This window comes from Acinonyx jubatus, chromosome C2 (genome assembly GCF_027475565.1).
Source record: "Acinonyx jubatus isolate Ajub_Pintada_27869175 chromosome C2, VMU_Ajub_asm_v1.0, whole genome shotgun sequence".
Classification (NCBI taxonomy): Eukaryota; Metazoa; Chordata; class Mammalia; order Carnivora; family Felidae; genus Acinonyx; species Acinonyx jubatus.
The window spans coordinates 95,299,520-95,319,750 of NC_069384.1; the positions used below are offsets into that span (position 1 = coordinate 95,299,520).

Below are 20,231 nucleotides of genomic sequence, written 5' to 3' on the forward strand. Positions count from 1 at the left end.
AAACACAGTCTAATTACAAACTTCTCTTATGCTATAGATGGCTTGACCATCCAGCACAATTGCAACATTTTGATTACACTATATCTCCTTTTGTTACTGAAATTAATCAGTTTTATGACTTCACCTTGTTTTCTTAATGCATTTCCATGTTATTTCTTGCTATAATGCATGCTCCCCGACCATAGTCACAGTTTGGAAGCCTGTTGTCTAATGGTACAACACACACTTTATTTCCATTACCTAAGGTTTTTAAGAGGTGAAATCTTAGCTGCTTTCTGGTTACATGCACGCGTGTGTGTCTTCACCAAAATCTTTAGGAAAACTTCGTAAGCAGTTTCAGAAGTTAATCTTGAAACAGAGGAACTCATTCCCACTTGAAGACTTACTTCTACAAACCTACTTATTTCCTGTCAAAACTTATGTTGGCTACTATGTAGACAAAGCTTTTGTCAGGAACCTTTACTAAGAATGTGGTTTTAGACAAGGCCTATGGCATGGGGTCGGTGCCTTGCACCCAGGATGCAGACCACAAGTGGTTTTTGATGATAAAAGCATAAGGAAGTTTCAAACAGTGTAAATAATCAGATAAGGGAGCCAATAGCAAGGGCAGGCGTGCGGGCTCTAGGAGGAAACTGCCACCAATAACCCCAAACGAACTTCCATGGGCTATGAGATGTACTTATGGTTTAATGACATCATGTTAACCATCACATTTCATTGTTTTTACACATTCTTATTTGTGGACACAAAAATACAGTGTTTCATCTTCTTTTATTTTTACCTTTATATTTTTATACAACTCTAAGTGAAGAATGTGACATGAGGATAGGTAATACCTTTTGTAAGGTGACTTTTGAGAACCTTAGTAGGTTAAAATTTTACTTCCAAGAAGTGCTTCTCTTCCCTGTCTCAAGTGCTGAATTTCTTTTTCGTGTGTTTTTTCCTAACAGACTACCATTAAAATGCATTCATCAATGGGACGGTAATCGAAAAAAACGGGATGATGCCATAAACCAAGCATTGGTACAAATTGTTCTCACTTTGATTATGATTGAGCCTTGGGGGCATCATGCTGCTTCTCTGGCTTCTGTGTTCACATTCACAAAATGACTGTATTAATTACTAATATGCCATCTAGATTCACTGATGGTTCAGGAGTCTAAACTGGTTTTGAAAATTCCCCTTGTGTGTTCTTCCTTCGTTTATCTAACATGTATTGTTGCACCAAGGTTAGCATCCCTTAGGCTCCCTGTCAGTCAGTGGTTGGCTCAGAATGACCCTGAATGCCAACTCCCAGTATCAGATGGATGATGTCTTTGGCAAATTAGGAGACCGATCTTTCTGGTCTTTATGTCCGAGCTAGTGCAGCGTTGGGAAAGGATTATGGCAGAATATACAGTCATATTGATCAGGGTTTGAATCCCATCTTTAGTACCTAACAGTTGTGTGACTGGGGCAAATTATTTACTCAGTGTTGTTGAATTCGGTTTTGTCATCTGTGAAACAAGGGTAATAATCCCTTATAGCCTGTTAGTGAATTATTAAGTGAAATGATGCATAGTAAGCACTTGACATGGAGGAGGCACTTCATAAGTGATTGCTCTGTGATCATTATTTGTTACCATTTTACCATCATCTCTTGCTTCCATCCTTCACCAGCTTGCTAATTGGTCACCCAGCAACCACTTGCTCCACCTCAACTCATTTGCCACATTGTTGCCATCCGGGTATTTACAGATGAGAGTTTGGCAAGGACCATGTCTGATTTCTTTCAAGAATGAATGAATCAAGGAGCACAGTTAACAAGACTAATGTTAGAAACAAAACATATAATGGATATCTTTTGCCTACAATTCCAATCAAAACCAAACAATTTACAAAACAGTTAAATCCATGGGTTGAGTTTTAAGTGATTACAACACACACAAAAACAGCAATGGAGTATATGTATTTAGGCATTATGCTTACAATTTAGAAGTGATTTGTGATTTTTGTTATTGTTATTATTACTATTGCATACTGGTTGACTGTGGAGAAACCGTGTCTTCGGTTGTTGAAGAAAATGCAAAGACCCACTCTGTGAAATAAAATGTTTCTGGTTTGTCTACAAAGCATTATGCCTGGATATGTACCTTGAGTATGTTATCAGTTATTCTTAGGTTAATAAAAAATTACTCTAGAAATTTCATAAGCTTACCCATTGCTTTTAGATTTTATCAGAACAATTATTTTTCAATGTTCCTTTGATTTATGTAACAGATTCACCCAGCATAGAGTATAAATCTGTCTGGTATGTTAGAATCCATCAGGAAAATTAATCTCTTTGTTTAGAACACACACATGGATATACACATGCTTAAGCTACTACAATCCTTCATTTTAGAACGTATGGGGATGATTTTATATACCTGAAGAAAATAGGATGCTGAGTGTTATCAAAGCAATTAAGCAAACATTGAAAATACATTTAGCCTGAGCTCAGCACACAGTAAAATCCCCAGGAATATTCTTTTCCACTTTTGCCCAGCCTCTGGGCACTTTTGCCCAGCTTCTGAGTGCACGTCTTACCTCTTCTAGAAAGCTTCTCCTGCCATGCCAGCCCTCACACATCTCCCTCCTGTCTGAATCTCTGCAGCACTTATCATTTGAGCCACATAATTTAGTACTTAATGACTTACAGTCTTATGCTATTTGGTGTTCTTTCAAGTAGCTTATTCTTGTCTCTCTAAATAGATTGCATGGGCTGTAATGGCAGCGACAATGGTTTATATTAATTTTTTATTCCCTCTGTCTTCTAAACCTTATCCTGCAGCATAGTTAGTTTGGTCATTTACAACCGGTGAATCAAGAGCCAAGGCATCAGAGAAAGTGGTGCGTGATTGAGGAAATATTCCAGAGCCATTCCGAAACCCAAGAGTCTGTGCCAAATGTGCGTGTGGACATGTATGTACATGTGATTGTATGTATGCACACAGAAATTAGAAAACGAATTTCAAATTACACATAGACCTTCAAACTTGTAGGTTGTCTGTGATATCGTGCCACATTCAAAAAAGGGAGTTCTAGAATAATCACGGATAGTATAACTCTATTTTGGCAAAAACAACACATACACATATATATTCTTTGTTTTGTGTGAGCAAAGAATACCACAAGAAATTTTACTTGTCATGCCCTTTCATGGTTTTGTATCATTAGTGACTTCTTTAAGAGGAAGAGACATCTCTTGGAAAGGATAACGTGTTATCCCTACTATGCTCTCTGTCACATTTAATATGGTTTGGTCGGTACTTATGCCAACCTGGGAATCTCTCTGGGAACCTGTGGGAATGGCAGCCAACAGCCACTTTATCAGAAGTGGCTGTGGCTCCTAGGAATGGTCCTGCTACGACAGGCAAGGGGCAAGGTTCTAGTCCATGGCAGGGGTGGAACGGGAAAGAAACAAATCGCTAGTTTATTTTTCATTGATGCATTTGGCACTGATAAGGTTGTATTGGACTGTAGCTTTGGACTGGAGTTGGCCTAATTCCTGGTAAACAGTTTAGCAAGGCACTTCTTTGTTCAGAGATCAGCATCTTAGTCATTTTATAAACAATAACAAAAATCAGTCTGAATTTGCAAAGTAACTAACCTTCATTTGGTACATGCCTTCAAACCATGATCGGCTATGTGATCGGCCCTGAACCAGGAAACGAATCTTTTGGAAATTGTGTTGTCATAATGTCATCACTCTGAAACTTGTAATGACTGCGTTTTCCTATTTTCAATCCAGTATGGCCTAAATTCCAACTGTCTTTGGAAAGCGTTCCGTAACTTGGCCTTATCAAGTCTTAGTCACTAATGCATCTCAACTTTATGGCTCCTGGGATGTCCTAATGACTATACTGAGCAACGGTTCATGAGCACAAATGAAGGCAAGTATTTGTTAGATGGGAGTGTGAAAGCACCCCTTTGGAACGACAGCAGACTGCGGCTAAATGCAGGCTAGGGAGTGCTCTTTCATGGGCCTTAACTCCCTGATGATCTGAAGAGGTCAGGCCATTGAATTCTCCATATCCACCAAAGAGCTTTCACTGGTGTATTTTGTACCTATTCCTCCATCATAAATTACCCCAATATTTAGTGGCTAAAGACAAAAATAAACGTTCATTATTTTCAGTTTCCATGGTTTAGGAATTCAGGAGCCACTTGGCTAGCTGGGTGGTTCTGGCCCATGGTCCCATTAGGTTACAGTTAAGGTGGTGGCTCAGTCACCTGAATATTTCACCAGCATTGGAGATCCACTTCTGACACCCACTCACTCACCTATGTGGACCCAGCCAACAGAACAAACTTACACACCCCAAATTGAACTACCTCTACTGTGATCCTCTGGATTCACACCGACTTCCTACTCTGCGTATCCTCTTTCCTTTCCCTTGAATGTTTCCTGTCCCATCCCAACCCCACCCCACCCCACATTTTGAACAACTGCATCTTTTAATAGCTTACTTCAAATAATGACTAAACTGTACTTCAAACTAAAGTTCTGTTCGCGGTTTATTTTATTTTTATTTTTTATATGAAATTTATTGTCAAATTAGTTTCCATACAGCACCCAGTGCTCATCCCAAAAGATGCCCTCTTCAATGCCCATCACCTACCCTCCCCTCCCTCCCACCCCCCATCAACCCTCAGTTTGTTCTCAATTTTTAAAAAAAAAATTTTTTTTAACGTTTTTATTTATTTTTGAGACAGAGAGAGACAGAGCATGCACCAGGGAGGGGCAGAGAGAGAGGGAGACACAGAATCGGAAGCAGGCTCCAGGCTCTGAGCCATCAGCCCAGAGCCCGACACAAGGCTTGAACTCACGGACCGTGAGATCGTGACCTGAGCCGAAGTCAGACACTTAACCGACTGAGCCACCCAGGCACCCCAGTTTGTTCTCAATTTTTAAGAGTCTCTTATGCTTTGGCTGTCTTTCCCGCTCTAGCCTCTTTTTTTTCTTTTTTTTTCCTTCCCCTCCCCCATGGGTTCACGGTTTATTTTAAAAACGTGTCACTTCCAGGAAAATCATAAAGACTCCTCTTTCTCTTCATGTGCTTTCTTCTTCCTATCTCCAAGATATTCCTATCTTAAAAAAGATTTCTCCTCACTAGCATTGGGACTTACTTCTAGCTTAGCTGTTAACGAATTCGCATTCCTATCACTTCTTTTGGTTATTCTTCTCTGGTGCTCTATGTTTCCCTTTCTATTTCTCAGAAACAACCTTTGCCTGAGGGACAACAAATAAATTAGGAGAAAAAAAAGTTTGTTTGTTTGTCTTCTAATGTAAGGATGTCTATGCAAAAAACTAACCACAGAGGGCATTTATGTAGAAGGTAACAACTATTTTTTAGAGTTAGAACTCCTTTTAATGATCACTAATGTTTATTAGGTGTTTATGTGCTAGGTACTGACCTAAGTGCTATGTGGGGATTGTTTTATTTAATCCTCTCAACAGAGGATACAACAATACTATGAGATACTATCATTATCCTCATTTACAGTTGAGGAAACTGAGGTGATAGGTAACTTGGCACATGTCACTTGCCTAGCATATAGTGAAGCTGTGATTTAAATCCAGACTGTCACACTCTAGAGTCTGAGCTTTTAATCATTACACTATTTCTTTCCTCTTTATGAGTCTCTGCTATGTACCAGGCATTATACCAAGTTCTTTAATTTTTTTTAATGTTTATTTCAGTTTTGGGAGACAGAGTCAGTGCACGAGAGGAGGAGGGGCAGAGAGAGAGGGAAACACAGAATCTGAAGCAGGCTCCAGGCTCTGAGCCGTCAGCACAGAGCCTGATGCAGGACTTGAACTCCCGAACTGCGAGATCATGACCTGAGCTGAAGTTGGATGCTCAACCGACTGAGCCACTGGGGGGGCCCCTATACTAAGTCCTTTATATATGTTATCTGCAGTTTAATTCTGATAACCTATGATAGAAGTTTCATTACCATAATTTTAAAGACAGCATCAAGAAGTTTAAGCAACTCTCTCAGTATCACAGAACTAGACGCAGACTCCATCAACATCTCCAGCATCAGAATTCTACAGCTTAGCCAGAACTGGGCAGAAGACTGATGTCTCATGAGTCCAGTTGATTTCATAGTTTCAGGGAGGGAACCTGTGATCTACCGAGCCAGGGGAAGAAGCTCTTCTTACTTCATTATGGCAGCTTACCACATTCAGTCCATCACCTTCCTTACTAAAGGCCACGAGAGGCAGGCTGTTTGTGAAAACAGACTATTGCCACCACATCCTAGGTGTGAGTGATTTGATGGCTGGGTCACGTGAGTCGTGTAGGAACCACTGTATCACCTGGACAACAGTAAGCAAAATTTGGAGGGACAGGGAAGAATGAGAAAAGAAGCATTGCTTTCCCTTCCACAAATACTATGGGTAGAGGATACATTAATTTATTTGTCTTGATAATTTGCTTTGTCATTGGTATGAAATATTTTTCAAGACCTAAACCAAATTCAGTCCGTTTATTTTATTGAGGGCTAAAATTCTGCAGCGAGCGAGTATTTGGGAGTCAAGTGTAGTCCAAATTCTCTTGCTCAGCCCTTAAATTACCAGTGTTGATACCCGTTACCTTGGCTTTGGTTGAGCATCAGAGAAAGTGATGTACAGTATTTTCATTCAGATGTTGCAGGGTGTGAAAAATACCTATCTCTAAAACTGAGAGTAACACACTGAACACAACAAGATACTCATAATAAAAGGCATTTGATCCCTGATTCCTACCCGGGGAACAGATGATTCATGTATCCCCCTGTTGTCTTTTCTGGGTAAAAGATCACTTATTCTCTCTCTGTCTCTCTTTCTCTTCTCTCTGTCTCTTTCTCTATCTCCCCTTCTTCTCTCTCTTCCTCTTCCTCCTCTTTCTTTCTGTTCACAATAGTTGAACATCAGTAATTTGAGTATGTATATGTTACAATGCCACTGTACTTTCCAAGATTAAAATTTAGCAAGATATATTTATAGACTTTAAATGACTTTCTTGAAATATTTTAGAATTGAGGACCAAGGAGATATACATAGGAAATGGTACACATTTATTATGATACTTTTTGCAGAAACAACAAAAGCCAGAAAATTAACACAAACACATTACATAGCTAAAGTACTCAGTGAATCATTTAAACTTGATTCACCCAACCATTGTTTTGAGGATGTAGGAATTTTGCTGGCTACTCGCAAGAGTGGAAGTGGGGAGGAGAAATACAAAAGTGTGTAAGATGCAGTGTGATATCACACAAAAGCATGAGTTTAAAACTTAAAATTGTAGTCATTTCCACCTTACCTTCTTCCTAGGCTCATAATTTCAGTTTTCTCCATCTTCTGACTGAGTTCCATGTGTTATTTGTAAATTTATAGTCCAGATCATATGGGAATATAAATTATGTGTGAATCAGGGTGCGTATTTTTCTTTCCTCTTTAGGTATTTCCATTCACATGCTTTCTGGCATTCTCCATTCTAGTTGTAGGGCACTGCATTAGCAAGCCTGGATTGGTTTTCCAGCCAAGAACTACACACCAAAGCACAAATACCTTTGAGAATATGCATCTTGGAAGTTGACCAGTACTTAATTCTGGAGTTTATAGACAGGCTATATTAGGATTTTATTTGAAGCTGAAGAATTGACTCAACAAAATTTATAGAAAGATATTTTTAAAACCATGGCTGAAATCAATGTCCATATATTCATAATGATACTGAGATTTTATTGATACTTTAACCAACGATTAGAATATTTTGACATTTTACCTTTGGTATGTATCAAAAGATGGGACACCCATCCAATGGATTAAAAACCTAACATGCTTTCCTGGCACTGTAGGGTTTAATTTTTTTTTTTTTTTTTTTTTTTATTGTTTAAGTGTCTGGCTATGGTCATTGATGTAATAAAATGGAATTTTAGGATTTCCAACATAGAGAAAAGATCAATGTTTCACTAAATCATTGATAAGAACTTAACATATTGATTGTTTTTGAATAATTCTGTAACGGACATATGGTAACCAGCACCTAAGGTCAGAGCTTTGGAGTGGAGCGATAATTCTAGGGCCAGAACTGCCTCACCACCCCTCCCCCAATATGGCGTATGCCTCTTTAGTTAGAAGAAAGCACTTTCAATAGATTACAAATTAATCACAGTCATTAGTGTTCTTTATAGAGAAGATTGTTTGGTCACCCCTGTGAAATGTTCTGTTCTTCAGGATGATGAGTTAATTCATCTGGAACAATGCTAGTTCATCAAGGTTTGTGGTTTATCTAAAGATCAAATTCCTGTAATTTTGTATGCCATCTGACTTAATGTCCATGTAGTTTAGTGGTCAGGCAGGCATCGGCTGGCACGCCACATCAATCCGATATCAAAAACTGGAAAAAAAGGCAAATTCTTAAATGTTTAATTCAGGCATCCTTAGTCTGAGATTGACTCACTGCTTTTTTTCTCTCCTGGGGAAATGAAGATCTAGATAATGCCAAGTCTTATTAAGAAAAGCCTAAATAATGTAAAACTTTGTGTGTAAATAACCCCATGGTAAAATCCACGCTTTAGGAGAAGAGTATAGGAAAGTATGGTTTGATTTTGAAATGAGATTAGAGACATTCCTTTGGAAGGTTCTTGTACCATACACTCAAATACAATTACAACAGCTCACAGGGCGAGGATCAATCGGCTAGAGTTTGCTGATAACCTACTTTTCTTGTGAGCTTGATAGACCTTCCAAATGCTTTCAATGTGAACGAAGTCGAGGCTTGATTTTGTCCCTATTCATCTATTACTATTTTGTAGTAACATTTTTTGATCAAGAGGTAAAAAAAAGTCAACTGATAGAAAAATATTTCGAAGAATATTTATATGCTTTGCTGAAATGGATGCAAAATAACATAAAGCTTTATTTCCAAAATTCCTTCCCTTAGGCGTCCCAGTGGAAGGGGCAAGGGGATTTTGTACATGTTTAAATATTTTTGTTGATGCCCCATTAAACAAGTCAAAAGGTTTCTTTCCTGCAGTACTTCTTAAACTTTTAGAGTCTTAGAGCATTTACCGTGCTGATGTTCATTGTGAGGCCCCAAGAGGGAGTTACTACCTTATTTAACCACAGAACACATTCTCGGGGAAGACCTGCTAACAAGTCACTGGTTAGAAAATGCTCACGTGAAGAGTGTTTCTGGCCATTAAACAGCCTATAGGTAAATTGGCAGATAACATATTACAAATGACCCTAAATATGATGACTGACTAGTGAATGATTTTATTTTTTTTTTTAATTTTTTTTCAACGTTTTTATTTATTTTTGGGACAGAGAGAGACAGAGCATGAACGGGGGAGGGGCAGAGAGAGAGGGAGACACAGAATCGGAAACAGGCTCCAGGCTCGGAGCCATCAGCACAGAGCCTGACGCGGGGCTCGAACTCACAGACCGGGAGATCGTGACCTGGCTGAAGTCGGACGCTTAACCGACTGCGCCACCCAGGCGCCCCTAGTGAATGATTTTAATAACAAGTACTGTAAGGGTGCCTGGATGGCTGTGTATGAGCTCGACAAATACTACTAGTATTTCCATTGTTTCATCTCCTGAATGCCGTGACTGTAAGAAAATGTGAAGGACCCACATGAACACAGTTAAAGGACCAAGAACTTCTGCTCACATCCCTAGTTGCTAACCAGAACTAAGGACCTGTTTGGAGGGAAGAACCAGGATATGGACGTACCAAGATAAATTTGACATCAAATTAGAGAGGAGACTGCGTTTGGAATTAGGGGCTTTATTTTCTAGCACGTTAGGATCCATCAGAATCTTTATTAGTGTGTTTTTTCTTTGTTTTCTACATTTTCTTTTCTTTTTTAGGTAAAACAAAACATTGTTATACCTTTGTTATTTCAGGAAGGCTAATTTTTGGTCTACAGATGCCATAAAATTCAGGCCTAATATGACAAGGGCCTTCATTAGGTCGGTGCCAGTGGGAAGATGAAGGCTCTGTAGTAACAATTTAACAGACTGACCAAGTCAGTGACTGTTTACTGGGGATAAGGGAAATGAAAGAGTCCAAGATGTTGTCCAGGGTTGGCACTCAGGTAAAGGGCAGATGGAACAGAAACAGAAATATGAGTGATAGGGAGCAGTAACGTGCTGCTTCTGGACATTAGCAGTGGCAGGAGTTTCTATCTCTAAATTCCCTAAAAGAGACTTATCAGGGCATCAGTTGATTCTCATGGGGGTACAATGTTAAATAGTCCAGTTTTCTTGGCTATTATAGCAATTCCTCATACATGTAGGCATAATGAATTCACTCTTACAAGGGAAGTTCAAAGGGAGTTTTAGCTCATTATGAAAAGATGGGGCTGAACATGTTAGTATGAATGAAACTTGATCCCATCTTTAAGAATTTAAGCTACAATGACCCTTAAGAAGGACTTTTGATGATTTTAATAATGAACAGTGAGCAATGATTTTAGTAATGAACACTACTGTAAGGCAAGGTAGACCTGGCTATAAACCAGAATTGAAGCAAAGATGATTTGGGGTGAATGATGAAAAAGGTCAGACTTGGTAGGAATCAGTGGGCATAAAAAAGGGGGTCTTTGAAGGGCAGATAAGATTTCATCCAAGATAATCAAGGCAAAATGGATTATAGGCCGAGGAACAATAATGGTTAGAATAACAATTATTTTAGTAATCCCAATAATAATAATAGCAGTTTTAATTGACCATATGGTATGCACCATGCATGATTCTAAGTGATTTACTTACATCTCTTCATTTAATTGTCAAAAAATGGAATGAGTTTATACTGAATCATTAGACAACTGAAACCCATTGAAGAATTTTGAACAGAAAAGTGACTAAGAGCTGATGCTGGGGAAGATGAACAGTATTGAGCATGAACTAGTGGGAAGGTGAGCTGTGGTCAGATGATCTGTTAAGAGGTCATTGCAATAATTCAGACAACAGGTAACAGGCATCTAAGCTGGGCATCCATGGGTGGGAATAAAAAGCGAGGAAGATTCTTACACATTTTTTCAACAAACATCTACTGAATACCTCCATATGAGGTACCATATGAGGTACAATACCTCCAGGTGTTGTATTAGGCTCTGGGCAATAGAAGCAAATAAAATATACCCAATCCCTGCTATTGTGGCACTTAAAGTCTACCAGAGGACATGGTAGAGAATAAGTTTACTGGCCTTGGTAATAAATATTGACCTAAAACTAGTCCAGATGTGTGTGTATGGGTGTGTATATGTGTGTGGATGGCTTCCTAACCTGGTTTTTAGGGATCTTAACCTCAATGACATTTTACCTCTGCCTCAGAGCTCTCCCTCTTACTGATTGGCAGAGAACGCAGTGGGTAGGACAGAACAAACTCAGCTGCAAGCCAGACAGAGACAGACATCTTCGGGGGTAGCACAGCTTGAGAGAGCAAAAACATTTTTCTTAAAATTCTTCTCTTCCATAGGTCAGGGTAAGGATTAGGGCAACTGGCATTGGAATGGAAGAAAGAGGATAGAAAAATACTTCGATTTTGCCATTCTTCAAAATACAGACTAGACTATCTTCCTCATTGTGTGTGTCTGTAAGTCTGTTCTAACCCATTATACCAACACCAATACTGTGAAGCTTATAGTATTTTGACCTGTTCCCATGAACTCAGAGCGGTTCACACTCATATTACCCGATTTATTTTCCCAACATTCCTGTTAGGCTGATATTATGAAACTCTCATGGAAACCAACTCAAAGGTTAAGTGACTTACCCAAAGGCACATAGCTAGGGGTGGAGACAGAAGTAGAGACAGGTCTTCCAGCTCACTTTCCCCACAAAATTATGAGTCTTACAACCACTAAAACAACGGTGTTTTCATAGCCTCAGGGAAGAGGCTGACCCTCAAGTTATTTCATAATGTGCTGAATAGTGTCTCGAGAGATTGAATTAATTAAAATTAATAAAATAATTAAAAATTAATTCCTAACAGAATTGCAGTTAATTCTAAAAGCATTTAGTACATTCATTCTTTGATCCAAAGTTAGGAAGAATAAGGAATTTGGCTTTTGAAGACTAATTGTAATCATGATCCAAGTTATCATCTAAAAAAAGAAGAAGCTAAAAGTAATTTTTGCTCGGTGACCTAAAAATGTTGTCTCAACAGCCAGATTGATGTGTTGTATGTTTTTTGCAATTACTTATTTTTCAGTTTTAGTGAATATTTATTTGTTCAGTTTTTTTTTAATGCATCTTTTAATGCATATACGTCAGAGCATTAAACATTTCTACCTTGGGTGGATAAGGAAGAGAAAAATAATGGTATTTCATCTCTTTTTCTCTACCAAAATTTTACTATATTTTATTGAAGTTTTTATTTTATAACAGTGTTTTCATTTAAACTTCATATGAATTTGTTGTTGTTGTTGTTGTTGTTGTTGTTGTTGTGCTTTCGCCACAAAATAACCACTCAGCGTAATAGCTTAGGACTGAAATACATCAAAATAGCCAAACAAAAAATATTTTAAATATGGCAGTCTTAATTGGAGTTTAGGAAATAAATCTTTGAGTATAATAATTTATTCACTAGAGCTGTTGTCTCAGCAAAGTATTTCATCTTAGTTTCCAAAGGGCTGCTAGTCATTACTAAATATATTTAGAGTAAAGCAAAAAAAAAAAAAAAAAAAAAAAAAGGAAAAAAAGAAAAGAAATTCACTTTCAGTGTGGCCAAATATACGATAAAATACTCAAATGGTAAGAAAGTCATCTGCATTTTTCAAAAGATCAGCTAGGTGATTATGCTTGTGTAGTTAATTAATAAAATTGGAAGTAGGTAATGGTTCACTGGGGAAACTTTTATATCACAGTATCTCTTTTGAGGGATCCCATGCTGTAGGGACAATAACGGGGTGCTAATTCTGCACGCACACAGTGCCGTCCTACAAAGACATCGAGATTTGTAGGAAATCAACCCTCCAGCAAGTCCTGGCAAGCCAGACTGACCCCAGCAAATGAAAATAATCAAAAGTAATTAGAAGCGTGCTGGACTACTCCTCGGAGAGCCGAGCGGGAGAGTAAACATGCCTGAATCCTCGAGCCACTGCAAAGGCCCATGTCTGAGCTGTTAGGTGCCCTGACCTTGTCCACATAAAGATGTGATTTATGAAGTGCAGGGCACAGCAGCAGGGCTTCTGTCTTCTCCTGGAGAACCAAATTACTGAGGTGGGGATTAACATGCTTTCAGTAGGGCCCATTTCCAGACCAAGGGAAATTTTTTATTTACATTTTTTTTTTACGTTTAATTTCCTTTTTTCATTTTTTTTCAACAGCCCCCCCCCACACCCATAGATTAAAAACAACAACAACAACAACAAAACAAAAAACAAAGTCCATCAAGAGAGACAAGAAACATCTCTCCTGAGGAGTGATGGTGTATATTTGTGACTATAGACATTCCGAGCCCTTTTTGTTTGTAAACTTACTGTGCTGGACTGTTTTGTTTGTGTCTACCTACCCAGCACCACAGAATTCACCTTCAAATTTAGGGGGCCCATCTTGGGAAATACGCCCCTGATTAAAACATATAAACTAAAATTAAACAAAATATTCCTTTGATTCCTTGGCTTTCTGACCTAGTTTCTCTGGCTAGATGTTATGCTTCATTACAAGACTTACTCTTTAAGTAAAAGGATTTGGGAGAAGAACTTGTAGGTGGTCAAGAATCTGGAGGGAAAGAAGGAGGAGAGACAAATTGGGAGTTTCTGTATTGGGAAAAATATTTATAGGAAAATCAGTAGGGAGTCTCTTGAGTCCTAAAGACGTACTTACTATATTTTTTCTTATCTTAGTCTCAGTTAAGTTAGATTTTACAAAATCCTGTTCTGATGTGGAAAAGAAAGCATCGATTTTCTTTTTAAACACACGTCAATATCTATACATGAAGCTAATTTAATTAGCAAGCAGTTATTGTTCAGCCAAATGTCAATTTCTCAGATTATTTCATGCTTCTTGACATGAACTGTATGAAACAAGATTTAACAGGATCTCCATGAATGAAACTGCACTTGAGAAATGTAAAAATGCACTTGTATGTTCTTGAAAAGCTACAAAAAAAGAGTGTTAAAACAAAAATGTCAGGCTTGAAGTTCAGTGTATATTTAGCCACCTCAAGAAACCCAAAGCTGCGGAATTAAGGGAAGTCTACTTAGGCTGAGGTTATAAAGTGCCTTCCTCTATAAACTAAAAACATAATGTCAGGGTGAATGGGAACATACTTTATTAACTTTATGGTATTGAAAACTGCCAGCAAGTTGTCTTGTTTTTAAATATTGTCCTCTGCAGAGTGTTACAGGGCTGTTTGTCCACAGGAAGCCTATTAAAAGTGGACAGTGCAGTCATTTCATCTGGCTTTGGCTGGACTGCTTTTCTTTCCTTTAATGATGTGCTGGAATGTACCATGCCCATAGGGTCTCCATTAGCAGAACTTTTACTTCTGGGACAGCCATGAAGTTGAAGGCTTAAAAGAGGCATCAGCTTACAGTCTTGTGGGAATCACTTGAATACTGAAGCACTAACTTCTTACTGCTTTAACTAATATATTGACTTATTTTAAATAAACAGTTACACAATGAAGGCAGAGCCAGTGGCCTTATTGGAAATCTTTGAGCCTTTTAAAGATTCTGCAATCCACGCAGATGGGGGAGGAAGGAAGGGGCCTGAGGAGGGTTTATGCCCTTTTCAAACCAGGAAGAAAACACATTAACCTCTCCCACCCCAGCCCTGCCATCAGCCAAAGGGGGATCTTTACAGCTCCCAGAAAATCTATCAACTCACACTCAAACCTCATATTTTCCAATGCCTTTTTCCTGGTAAACAACAATTAACAGACTGGGACAGAAAAAACAATAATTCCTTCTGGAAAAAAAATGTTTTTAAAGTAGGGTTCTTCTTAAACAGTGGTGATGAATCAGTCTATTTTCTGCTTTCTCCAGAGCTATACATTTGTTATAGTATGTTCTTCCATTCCATCCCCTTAATATTTAGATCATTTGTCCTGATACATGTTTGCAAATTAAAGTTGGTTTGAGATTATAGTAAAACCATTATTTTTAATAGCCCATTTCAAGGGCAGCGTTAAACACTGCAGAACACGCATGTTACTGATTACTGCTGAGCAGACAGCGGCTTTTGCAGATTAATTTGTAACTGGGAACTACTGTAAACAGATTTCACCCGAAATCCCAAGGAATAAAGGGAATTGGTGGTGGTATTTGGCTCCTTGTATTTATTTATTGTTTTAGAAACCTCCTGATGGAAAGCAAGTTAACCAGGGAGAAAAACAAGCGCTGTGCAAAAACCTTTTTTCTCCAGTGCTCCGTCTCCTCTTCTGTTTCACTTCTTACGGGAGGAGGTGGGTCAGGGTCTTCTCCTAAAGGGTTATTATGGAAATAGCAAGAGGCTCCTTTCTTGAGAAACAAGGCCCATCTAACTACTCTGGGATTTCAGGACCCTACTTGTAAACTTCAAGCTGCGTCTTTGGGGGAAGAAAAGTGGGGTGACTCTGTCTTTCCGCGGAGTTATTATATAATCAAAAAAGAGAGGGGGCGGGGTGTGAGGGAGGGAGAGAGCGGGAGCGCGAGAGCGAAGGGTGGGGGGAGCAAGAGCGAGGGAGAGAGATTGATATTTCGTGTTTGCCCGGGTCCTTCTGATGATTTCCTTTAGTCTTTCTCACTAGTAATTCAGCAGAGAGCAAGACTGATGATGATGATATTGATAAAATAATGATGAGGCTAAATAATCCCCCATCTCTCTAGATAAATCTTCCAAGGTTTCAGAGAGAAGGCGTTAACACTTTTGGCTCTGTTTGGAGAAGAGAATTTCCTACGTGGAACTAGTCCTAGCTCAGTCCGGTGTCCGCGGTTCTGGACTGCAGGATGCCCACGGCCAGAAGCTCGGGAAGTGCGGGCCGGCCTGCTGGGCGCAGGGCAAAGCCGGAGGCCGGCGCCCGGCGCCCGGCGGAAGGCAGGGGTTCACCTGGGTGGTTGAAGCCGAAGCCGCAGCCGCAGCCGCAGCGCCTTAGTTCGGGGTGCAACGCCATCTACCGGCCTCAGCCACATCTGCAAGTACCCAGACCTTGAAAGTCGCCCCGCCTCCCCCACCCGAACCCAATATAAGGGAAAAACTCCGAGGCCCTTTCCACGAAATCCTAATTTAGCCAGAACCTGCCACTGATTCTACCCGACCTTTTGTTTATCCACCGACATTTCCTCCTTTTCAGAGCCGCTTTGTAAAGGGCAAGGTGGCGGGGGCCGCGGGGCTGGGGCGGGGGATTGGGGCGCTCAGCTCTCAGACCCCCTGATCAGGCCGCACTGTCTGAAGCAATCGGTTCCCCAGATTACTTGTATTTAATACACAATGCATCATAAAACAAATCCCTCATCCTGACAGGAAGAAAATAGAACAGCTCATAGCTCGAGCCGGTCCAATTTATGGCTAAATTAAAAAAAAAAAAAAAAAAAAAAAAAAAAAGGGCTCCGACAATGGGCAAGTTGAGGAAGGGCAGGAAATCAATGGCAGCAAACCGGGGGCTCTTAAAGGTTCTCAAGCGCCGAACTCTATGGGAATATCTGACCGGGTTTTAGGTTATTTACAAAGGATTTTTCCTGTCCTACCTACCACTGCTGTGCGATTTTTCCTCAAACAATGGCCATTATCTGAAATAACAGTTCAATGTCACAGATAACAGGCCACCGAAACGAATTAGTCACCACCTCTTGTCATTTTCTCTCTCCCACATCCCTCCCTTTTGTTACTATTTTTGTTTTTTAAATCAGCATTTTGGGGAAATATACATCTACTAGATTTACACGTCTATTTGCACTTGGAGAAAACAAAAAGGGGACTTGGCGTCGTCCCTGTTCGCTGATAAAGTTCAACATAAGCACGCTTTCCATAGCCTTTCCCTCCGCCCCTCCCCCTCGAGGGTCCCTCGACCGGCTTACTTTGCTTAACTTTCCATTGTTGAGTTGAGAAGTTGGATTTGTTCATTTGTTTTTATGAATGGAGTTTTGCGATAAAAAAAAATTATTTCCATTTAACCGTTGGGTTTTACTAAAATTTCAAAGGTTGGCTATAGGTAAATCCGTAGACTCTTATTTTGTCACGCATTCCTATATTCCTTCTTCCGGTGCTGTTTCTGAAATGTTTTGATAAAAAGTGACCATTTATATTAGAAAGTTATTAATCAGCGTACAGTACTGATCCCCCAAAGCAGTATTTACAACGTTAAAACTTTAAAAATAACCTGAGTTGTCAAACTGCTTAATTCCACTTTTGGTCGTTAATGGTGTTTTAATTAACGTATTACAGAATATGGCAAAAACTCACCAGACAATTGTCAATCTCTCCAAGACCTTAATACGCTATTTGGGCAGGTTATTGGCAAAACATGTTTCAGATTTTGAAATTACTTCTTTTAAGACAAACATGATTTGAAAAAGTAGCATGCTCTTCAGCTGACCTAACTATAATAATAGAGAACAGAGCATGAACTTCAATAATAATCATTTAAAAAGATGCTTAGCAGAAAACTGGAAATGGACATGTCAACTTTCACTGTTAGGCTGTTGTTTTCTGAGAATTTCTAAACTAATTATGAGGTTTAGCATGAGCCAGTGTCTCTTCACCCTAAACCCCATTCTCATTCTCGCCCCCTCCAGCGCCCCACCCCCAGGCTTGGTGCACACACCCTCACACCCCCCAAAGCACTTCTCCACCGGATCACTCCCATCCCCCACCTCCAACACACACACGCACACACACACACGCACGCACACACACACACTTACACTTGTGCTTTCAGGACACCTAAACAGAGGATATTTCCCTAGGGAAAGAAATCCTGTCTGCCGAGATCTCCCCATTGGTTGTTTACCCGGAGAAATCTACATGCTTAAGGGGGATGGTGTATCCATAATCAGTCTGTCCCTATAGGACTTGGGTCTTGGCGACCTTTTTGTGACCTCTCCCGCCAGAGGAGGCTGCTGTCACTTTAAAAATTTACTGAAAGAGGAGCCCCGTCTGGCTTCCGACACTCTGGGCGGCGGGAGATAGCTCCCTTTCTCCCTCGCCCCGGGTTCTTTCTGGATGGCCGAGCAGATCTTCTTTAAAGAGACAGTTCATGAAATAGAAACCCGGCGGCTGCGCTTGGAGTTGCGAAAGGGGACGATCCCGTGAGGGTCTAGGACTGGGGAAGGCGCTACGGAGGATCTGAACGGGGGCTAGAGCTCCCCTCGCCTCCCCAGGCCCCCCACCTTTTCAAACTCTGCCCCTCCTGCCTGTCCCCCCCCCCACCCCCCCCCCCCCTGGAACTGGGAGAGAGAAGTGGAAGAAGTTTTAGTGGGTTTCAGATAACTTTCATTACACATCGGGCTGATAAGAGCAAGAGAAAGTGAGAAAAGAGGGAGGTGATGTGAACCAGAAGGAATAGCTCCGAGCTCATTTAGGAAGGGGGAAAAAAAAGCCAAAACACACCAAACCCGGGTCACCCAGACGAAAGGAGACTTCATTTCTGGTCTTAAAAATACACTGTTGGCGGACAATAAATCTGAAACGCGTGGTCCTGGCGAGCAGATCCTAGAAACGGACAAAGTTATCAGAGACCTATTCGGAAATCGAGACGCGAGGCTTTCTTTTTTCCTTTTTCTTTCTTTTCTTTTTTTTTCTTTTTTTCTTTTTTTTTTTTTTTTAACATCCCGAAATGTGGTTCGGGATCGTTTGAAAGGATTTTCGTGCAGGAAAGCTGGGGGCTGCTGATTATTTTATTTTGTTTGTTTTAATTCTTCTGTGATTGCCTTTTATTGCTGAGTTGAGGCCATAGAAATCTTAAGGTAAGAGAACGCACTTAAAAAAAAAGTCTTGGCGATGTGCATAGTTTGTAACTTCGGACACTTTTCTGCCTTGGCACCCCTTCTCCGGGGTACCCCCCGCCCCCCCAGCCTTCTTTTCCTACTTGCCCGCAGTCTCGCGGAGCCCTGCTGCTTATCTACGTTGCTGGGACTGGCGATTTCCTTGTTCCTCCTGACGGTGCGGTCTGGACGCGTCTCCGGGGTGGGTCGTCCGGCCTTCGGTGGGTCTCTCTCCCGGCTGTCGGCCTTTTTTTCCTCTCGCTCGTCTCCTACTTCCCCTCCCTCCGTGTGTCTGTCCGTCGGTATCAGGGACGCAGAAGGTGGGGTTGCCAAAATCTGAATTCCTGGCACCGGCCACGCGACTTTGGAGCCGCTTTCGGCCGAGTTCCACCTTGCCAAGTAACAGCTTTGCTGTCCAACATCGTGTGCTGCTTCGCGAGAAAGTCACATTCGGACCCTTTGGCTAGAATGTAGGGATTTTTTTTTTTCTTTCCTTTTGCTGTTGGTTTTTGAAAGGGCCTTTCTCTAAAGTCCACCTAAAGGGAATTCTTTTTTTTTTTTTTTTTTTTATTAAAGCTATCTTTGGAACTTGACAGCCTTTAAAAACACAGGAGTGTGTTAGATGAAATGACAGAAGATGTGTTGTTACTTTATTTTATTCGAGATTTCCGAGACGATTAAGACATTTGGGAGACAAATGCAGTTCTGCTAGCAAATCAAAAGTGAATAATTCACCCAGGGGGGGAAACGTTTCTGGAGCAAGTTCAGCTTTTGTCTTGGGGCAAGAATATTGAGAGTAAGAAAGTTAATATGTTGATGAAATATTTGAATAATCATGTAACATATATGTAAAAAGACATTCTTTGGGAATGAACCTGTTTTTAAATTAATTTCACTGTTGACAGTGGCAATGGCAATAATGTTAACACGGAATAAAATTACACCTAGAATTTTTATGTGCAGTATATGCAATACTTAACTCCCTGCCCCCCGCAAAAGGGAATGCTGGAAAGCTAAGGGGATAGATGATGCTTGACTTTGAAATTAACAAGTTTTCCACCTCTTTCTGCAAATATGAAATGGAACTGGTGTTGCATTTCACTGACTTCACTCTATTTCCTTCATTAAATATTTCTCTCCTGTGTCAGTAGAACTGCCTTTTTGTTTTTGCTAGTCAAGAAAACAAATACCAGAAACCAAACAAGCCAAAAAACTAACAAAACAAAAACACCAACTTTTTACTATTTTAAAATGTGTATTGCTATTGTTATTTATGCTTCTCGTAGACATCTGGGAGG

General features: G+C 40.1%; 1 protein-coding gene across 13 annotated transcripts in view; it reads left to right on the plus strand.

Annotated features, from left to right (window-relative positions):
- Positions 1-20,231, plus strand: part of MECOM (MDS1 and EVI1 complex locus) — a 555,921-nt gene that overhangs the window by 474,810 nt on the left and 60,880 nt on the right. Inside the window, exon 1 of one of the 13 annotated variants that reach the window (XM_027061472.2) lies at positions 17,845-18,915. The exons of 10 other annotated variants lie outside the window; for them this stretch is intronic. The gene's annotated coding sequence lies outside the window, so the exon portion shown is untranslated. Of the gene's footprint in view, positions 1-17,844; positions 18,916-18,952; positions 19,155-19,180; positions 19,404-20,231 lie in introns of those variants that run through there. 2 more of the 13 variants (XM_053221233.1, XM_053221234.1) reach the window with 2 other exon arrangements.